The sequence below is a fragment of the Podarcis liolepis genome (genome assembly GCF_965112155.1).
Source record: "Podarcis liolepis genome assembly, chromosome: 7".
Classification (NCBI taxonomy): Eukaryota; Metazoa; Chordata; class Lepidosauria; order Squamata; family Lacertidae; genus Podarcis; species Podarcis liolepis.
This window is the reverse complement of record NC_139561.1, coordinates 68,407,136-68,415,222: the sequence shown is the minus strand read 5'-3', so window position 1 is coordinate 68,415,222 and position 8,087 is coordinate 68,407,136. Positions and strand designations below refer to the sequence as shown.

Genomic DNA, 8,087 nt, shown 5'->3' with positions numbered 1-8,087 from the left:
GAGGAAGGATTCCCCAACAGGGTGGGGAATCTGCCTTTTCTCTTGGCCATGCTACCTGGGGCTGATGGGAGAGTCCATCTGGACCCAACGTAGTAATCACTGTCTTGTCAATCATCCACTCATTTTGCCAAGGGCTTTCTTCCAGCAATGGAGGGACGAGTCTCTTACAAAGGGGCTTAGAGAAGAAAGTTCCCACATAAACCTTAAAACCAGGAAATGAACAAACCCCACCAAAAAACCCTCTGTATTGCGACACTTCTTCAGTGGATGCCCTTGGGATTTGGGAAAGTGAACTATAGGAGTGTACGTACTTGCTTTCCTGTCTCACATAAGATGCATTAGTGTCAAAACCAACAGTCAATCTACCTTGCATTCAGACTGGCAACAGCTCTCCAAGGTTACTTTCCCTGCCCTACCTGGAGATGTGGGTGATTGAAGCTCGGACCTTTTGCATGCAAAATAGATGCTGTTCCAGTTTCAGTTTATCCCATGCCTGCTGCAGTTGCTGTTTGAACAGGTAATTTGGGAGGGCAGCAGCATGAGTCACTTAATTACAGGAAGCAAAGTTTTGCAATGCACAGAATACATGTACTGGCCAGTAAAGATGGATTGTTTGATTAGTTAAAGGGCAGGCTGAGCAATCACATCGCACTAAAAATATACCTTCAATAGTCACATGGTGCTGTTTTTTAAGTTTTGCGCACCATTTTTAGTGCTACCTGGAACCTGTTGGAAAATTTTCAAGCTTTAGCTTCTTCACAACTGTAAAGCATCACCTGCAATTTACCTAAAACCAAATTCCAGAGTGCACTAGGACTGGCTGAAAATGGAAGTCTACTTGCAATTACTTAACATGTTGGACAAAGAGGTCTGGGTTTCTTTCAGAGGACAAACTCTGTGTGATCTTTGGCTAACCAAATGCCTAGTCACAGGACCATTGTACAGATAACATGGGAGAACTGTGTCACCTTAAGCTCTTTAGAGGAAGAGATTAAAAAGTGGTTAAGCTGATCACTAAACTTCTAGAAATTTGCTGTCATAATTACAGACTATGTTATTCGATAGGCACAGGGAAGGATGCAGAGCAAGCTACAGTTGCAGTCTACTTTGAATAAGATCTGCGCAGGTGCAGAAAATTACAGTATAAAGCTGCATTGTAAGAACATACAAGAGCTTGTGATGGAGCTTGCTATCTCAACCCTCTTTCCTCAAAATGTCAAGCCTTTTTAACTTGTGAGCCTGAGGGTACTGATTTTTGCTCTGAATTTTTGGCTAAAGGGTGGGATATAAATGCCATACGTGATCCAATACAGGATGTAAGGTATGTGATGACATAATCATCAACTCACTGGTGTGTGCAAAGAACAAAATCTCAAGTTTACTTCCCACAATCGGTAAGCTAAAGAAACTGCACACTTCAATTAGGCAAACACAAAAAACTAGATAAACTGACGTTATCAACAATTCCAAGATATCAGATACTGTGCATATGCCAATCCCTTGGTTTTTTTTTCTGTTATAGCCAATGCTACTCCTACTCAGAGTAGACAACCAAAAATTATGGTCATAGCTAACCTAGGCCCATTAATTTCAATGTGTCTACTATGAGCAGAACCTAGGTGGATGAAACCCTGTTTCAAAGTCCATTTTAAATTGTCAGACATTGTTGGAGCATGGTAGAGCTGCACAATCTCATCTTCTGTCATCTGCATACCCATTTTCTCTAACAATGTCAATACCAACTGCAGATCATGTCCTAATGCATGAATAAAAAAACTTACAGAATAATATGCTTTATTGGTGTTCAACAAGCTATCTCTTACAGGTAAATAGCATAGGAGTTCTTGAAATCTGAAGCCGCTGTTACTTGCAAGGGGGAAAAGGCATGCATGCAATTGTCAAATTCTGCAAATGCAGAAAACCTCTTCATCCCAACTGGTTAATTTGGTTTTGGACCATTATCTTTGTCCCCATTTAAGTGTTTCCCTCGACCACCTTTGCTCAGAACACACAAGCAGTGTGTCACAGATCTTGCTGCTTTGTTACCACTACGGCAGCACTTGCTAATCAGGGAAAAATCAAGATGATAATTCTCCACATTAAAGCTTTGGAGGTCATTCCTGCTCATTAGTATCCACAGCAATGCAGCTTTTCTTCTATCATGTTGCTGACAGAGAAAGCCATTGTAGTGCCCTGTCAATGTTGGGGCCTTCCGAATCCCACCAGCATAGTTGGCAACCAGGGATGATGGGAATTGTAGACTTGAAGGCATACTGAAGGTGGAGACCAAAGGTAGCAGTTTCTCCAGGATTGTTCTGTTGATCTGTAGGACTCTTGTTCTCTTCTGACCTACGCTTAAATAGCTGATGTTTTCACAAGACCACATCCTCAGCATCTTCTCCAGCTCTTTTTCTCCTGGTTGTTATTCTTCCTTTTAAAATGGCCTGATAAATAAAAACAAAAACATCAACAGGCTGTTTCTGGTTCTCAGCTTCCTGAACATAAAATCAGCACATTTTAACTGATTTTAAAGCTTTTTTTGTGTTGTACAGACTTAAAAGTCACTTTTGAGACTTTGTGGAGAAAGCAATGAAAAAATAATTGAGGGGAGAGAAATCAATCAAGCATCCACTAATAAAAAGCAGGACCTCAATCATTCCAATTAAAAAAATAAATCAGCCCCCTATGTAAAAACTTCAAACTAGTCACTGCACAAGCACTGAAATTATGTGAATATGCAAGGACCAACTTGAACAAGCCCAAGTGTGCAGTTTATAAAACTTGCATAGGTAAGGATGAAAACGTAATATTAACAGTAAAACTCAATATATCTGTGGCCCCCATAGCTTCTTCCCACCATGAACCACAAGTTTAGGCTTATTAACACAATTATGACATAAAACTCTGGTGCATATGCCTCTTACAAGGCCATTAAGAGCATTAATTTTTCACATCCCTCATGCCATAGTACCAAAAACTCAAAAAAGAGCAAGGCAAAAATTGAACACAAGAGCCCTGCTGGATCAGGCCAAATGGCACCTAATCCATCATCCTGTGGCCAACCAGATCCCCCAATAGGATCCCTACAAGATTTAATAAGGGTTTATGAACGAAGTAGCAAACAAGCACATGTCTCCTGCATGGTTTATCTCCTCAGTCACCGTCCGAAGACTCAGAGAAGCAGTAGGAATATGCAGGTTGCAGACCACAAGGGCCCAGCTTGCTCTCCAACGGTGTGGAAGGGGACTATACGTCACAGAGCCCAAAGGCCTACGCTCCCATACACCACATGGACAGAGCTGAGAGAGAGCAACCTCTCCAGATATCCCCGTTGGTTGAAGGCAGGACAAACTGCAAAGTGCCTCTATAAGAAGTTACTAGCCTCTATACCAGCATGCCCCAAGGTGGTACTCGCCTTATATTTGTTGGGACTCCAACTCCCATTAGCCTCAGCCAATAAACCAGAGTTTATTGAGATGGGAGATTATAATGAGAGTAGTAGCCCAGCAACACCTGGCATGTTTGAAAAACACTTGCTTAATATCCGCTTCTAATATCATGATCCCAAATACTACAAAGACTGTTGTATGCAGGCCAGCAGGACATTAGCAAACTCTCTTCTGGAAGGACAAAGCAACCCTTTTACCTGGTTGACTCTTGTGGAGCTCCAGTGTCCATGATGTGCAGATGTCTGATCCTCACCACACCCAGAAGTCAGCCTCTCATCCTTGCTCAGGCCCCAAGTATGACATACAACTAGCGGCATGACATAGCAAATGCAGAATACCTGCTACTAAGAACAAAAAAGCAGGGTTATCTTTCAGAATTGGGTCTCTGACAGCGGAGGGCATTTGCCCAACAAGAAAAAACAACAGGCAACCCTTGAACAAATCTGCATTCCCACATACATGCCATACCCCCCACAATATCCTTTAAAAGTGATTGTATTTTTTATGATCAGGAGAAAACTGTTGCAGTTTCTTTGAAAAGTGTATTGAAAACAAAACCCCATTAGCAAAAGCTCTTGCTTGAGGAGTGTCTCCTGCATGGTTTATCTCCTCAGTCACTGTCCGAAGACTCAGAGAAGCAGTAGGAATATGCAGGTTGCAGACCACAAGGGTCCAGCTTGCTCTCCAACGGTGTGGAAGGGGACTATACGTCACAGAGCCCAAAGGCCTACGCTCCCATACGCCACATGGACAGAGCTGAGAGAGAGCAACCTCTCCAGATATCCCCGTTGGGTTGACAGCAGGATGAACAGCAAGTGCATTTGTAGAAAGCTGTCCATTCTCTAGGCCAGCAGCCAATGGCCTGGAATAATGGGCACTGTAGCCCAGCAAGAATTACTTATACCAAGACAGCATTTTATATTTCAATGCACTTTTAGTCTAAACCTAAAAGTACAGCATTATTTTCACAGTGGAGTTTATAAAGACAACACCCCACCGTGGTCTTAACAACACATACACCCCGACCCATAAAAGGGAAATAGGAAAAAATAATTATTCTCATTAATACCTTGAGAGTGAGAACTGCTGTACACACCCATTTCAGGGTTATATGGCCATTCCAACAGCATGCAATGAACTTTCAAGCGTACTGTAATGGGAAGAACAGAATTGTACAATAGTTAAGACAGCTGCTTCTCAAACTGGGAGTCCCAATGTATTCCTGGGCAGGTCACACAAATGAGTATGTGTCTGTGTCATTTCTCCCCCCCACCCCAATTTCTAGGGATTTTAACGGAAATTCATGATGGGCCCACAGCACTTCTGTCGTAACTTGGTTACTGACCCCTTGCATATTAAATTCTATTTATATAAGCAATATGTACTCTAACACCAACATGCTAATTAAAACATGGAATATATAATATGCAATTGCCCAGTGTTAAATTTGAACTTGAAAATCTTTTTACTTTTCAGCAAGAGTAGGTAGGACTAGAAAGCTTAGCTGCTTGTGCCGCCATAGTTTTTTGCTGATGTTATTGGGGGAGGAAGATGTTTTGGTTGATTTCTATGAATTGCACGTCATTTTATAATAACTCTTTTTTACTTAAGCTCTTTAAAATATTGCTAAGCGGCCTGGAAACCTTTGTGCAACAGGCTACTTGTAAGTTCAATAACTAATAATAGAAGGGGCACAGCTCAGTGGCTGATGATCTGTTTTGCACGCAGAAGGTTCCAGGTTCAATCCTTGGCATCTCCAGGTAGGGTTGGTAATGACCCCTGCCACAATCCATAGGGAGCCACTGCCAGTCATGGTAGACAGCATTGAGTTTGATGGACAAATGGTCTTAACTCAGTATAAGGCAGCTTCCTATGTTCCTAAGTAAATTATATTTATAAGTGGATCTCACTCCCAAAGGTTTAAGCAGCACTGGATTAAACACAACTTTTTAACAATACCATGCTAGCACAAAGCAACAGCTACAGTAAGGATATACTATCAAAGTGAAGCAATGTCTCCTGCATGGTTTATCTCCTCAGACACCGTCCGAAGACTCAGAGAAGCAGTAGGAATATGCAGGTTGCAGACCACGAGGGCCCAGCTTGCTCTCCAACGGTGTGGAAGGGGACTATACGTCACAGAGCCCAAAGGCCTACGCTCCCATACACCACATGGACAGAGCTGAGAGAGAGCAACCTCTCCAGATATCCCCGTTGGTTGAAGGCAGGACAAACTGCAAAGTGCCTCTATAAGAAGTTACTAGCCTCTATACCAGCATGCCCCAAGGTGGTACTCGCCTTATATTTGTTGGGACTCCAACTCCCATTAGCCTCAGCCAATAAACCAGAGTTTATTGAGATAGTAGTCCAGCAACATCTGGCACATTGGAAAAACACTTGCTTAATATCCGCTTCCAATATAATGATCCCAAGCTACTACAAAAACTGCTGTATGCAGGCCAGCAGGACATTAGCAAACTCTCTTCTTGGAAGGACAAAGCAACCCTTTTACCTGGTTGACTCTTGTGGAGCTCCAGTGTCCATGATGTGCAGAAGTCTGATCCTCACCATACCCAGAAGTCAGCCTCTCATCCTTGCTCAGGCCCCAGGTATGATATACAACTAGCAGCATGATATAGCAAATGCAGAATACCTGCTACCAAGAATAAAAAGCAGGGTTACCTTTCAGAATTGGGCCTCTGAAAGCCCAAGGCATTTGCCCAACAAGAAAAAACATCAGGCAGCCCTTGAACAAATCTGCATTCCCACATACATGCCATACCCCCCACAATATCCTTTAAAAGTGATTGTATTTTTTATGATCAGGAGAAAACTGTTGTGGTCTCTTTGAAAAGTGTATTGAAAACAAAACCCCATTAGCAAAGCTCTTGCTTGAGGAGTGTCTCCTGCATGGTTTATCTCCTCAGTCACTGTCCGAAGACTCAGAGAAGCAGTAGGAATATGCAGGTTGCAGACCACGAGGGTCCAGCTTGCTCTCCAACGGTGTGGAAGGGGACTATACGTCACAGAGCCCAAAGGCCTACGCTCCCATACGCCACATGGACAGAGCTGAGAGAGAGCAACCTCTCCAGATATCCCCGTTGGGTTGACAGCAGGATGAAGTGCCTCCATTTCTAGACGTTTTATAGTCTCTAGGTCAGCAAGGGCCAAGGAAGCTCAAAATACTGGTGCCCCCAACTCCCATGGGTAAAGTACAAGGAGCAGAACTTTATTTTTGCAGTGGAGACAAGTGATGTGCTCCATAAGGAGTTTGCACTTTCAATAGATCAAAGAAAAACATTTTCCTTAGATATCTCTGGGAAGGAGGCTGTGTACACACTTTACCTTCAAAATACATTCTAAACACATCCCCCCCCAAGAATTATGGGCACTGTAGTCTACCCCTCAGTTTCCAGTAACCGGTAAACTACAGTGCTACAGAAAAGCACATTCTTCAAAGTTATATACACAGCCAAAGTATAACATCTGCATATATTCCATTTGTATAAAATTATGCTGTTCCTATCTTTGCAAGTCTTCCCAACCAATTGCCTTTCAGGTATTGCTAGATTACAACCCCCAAGCATTCTTTGCTATTGGCCATGCTGACTGGGGCCCAGTAAGAGCTGTACATACAGTGGTGCCCCGCAAGACGAACGCCTCGCGAGACGAAAAACTCGCAAAACAAAAGGTTTTTTCGTTTTCGAGTTGCCTCGCAAGACGAATTTCCCTATGGGCTTGCTTCGCAAAACGAAGCTTGCCCTGCAAGCTCCGGGGACAGCGGGTCTTCCCCGCTGTCCCCGGACCTCTTTTGAAGCAAGGGGCGGCGGGGAGAAGCGATCTTCTCCCCGCAGCCCCTTGCTTCAAAAGAGGGGACAAAGCGGCGCTTCCCCTCTGTTCCCGGATTTTCAATGCATTCCTATGGGAAACCGTGCTTCGCAAGACAAAAAACTCGCAAGAAGAAAAAACTTGCGGAACGAATTAATTTCGTCTTGCGAGGCACCACTGTAGTTCAAAACATCTGGCGTGCACCAGGTTGATGAAGGCTAGTTCAGGTAATTTGCTGATTAAGATCAAACAAAAAAAATTTCTCCAATACCTTGCATTCCCAAACTGGACATGTTCACCTGTGGATCAAATGCCCTCTTCAGCAGCATCTAATGAGGTTCACAAGGCTTTCTGACCACAAAGAACAAAAGTGTGCATTAGTTTTTTGTAACTGCATGAAATACAGCTTCAGACAGTACCATTGGCACCAAGCAAGGTACAGCCTAGCATCCAATAATACATTGCATAAACATTTATGCCCAAACTTGTATTTGTTTATAAATGCTTGGTTTCAGGCAAGCTTTAAAGCATCACAAAGATCAGAAAAACTGTTAGGCAAGTCTGTATTCTTGCAGATTAAATGCTTTAGTGTCTCAGTTTTTAAATACAATCTTGCTTGAAATGATCAACGTTGAAAGGTTTCTCCCACCCATCAGCACCTTGACATGCACATGTGTACACTGTTAAGAGGTCACTAGCAAGCAGAAAAAAAGGTTTTCTAATCAAGCATAGGATCATGCTAGTGCAGGTTTTTAGTGGTTCAATAAATATAAACCTCCAACAAGGCTTCTTGTGAGGATGAAATGGGAA

The 8,087-nt window shown here is 42.9% G+C and overlaps 1 long non-coding RNA gene across 2 annotated transcripts; it reads right to left on the bottom strand.

Moving 5' to 3' along the window:
- Nucleotides 1-1,777: 1,777 nt before the first annotated feature.
- On the bottom strand, nt 1,778-7,672 carry LOC310710918. Of its 2 annotated transcripts, none has more exons than XR_014528300.1 (5): nt 7,549-7,672; nt 5,962-6,105; nt 4,546-4,599; nt 3,647-3,793; nt 1,778-2,444 (listed from the first exon to the last, which is right to left on the bottom strand). It is a non-coding gene; the product is annotated as an uncharacterized lncRNA (long non-coding RNA). The 2 variants fall into 2 exon arrangements; XR_014528301.1 differs by lacking the exon at nt 1,778-2,444 and adding an exon at nt 3,145-3,571 and having other exon boundaries at nt 3,615-3,793.
- Nucleotides 7,673-8,087: the final 415 nt, after the last annotated feature.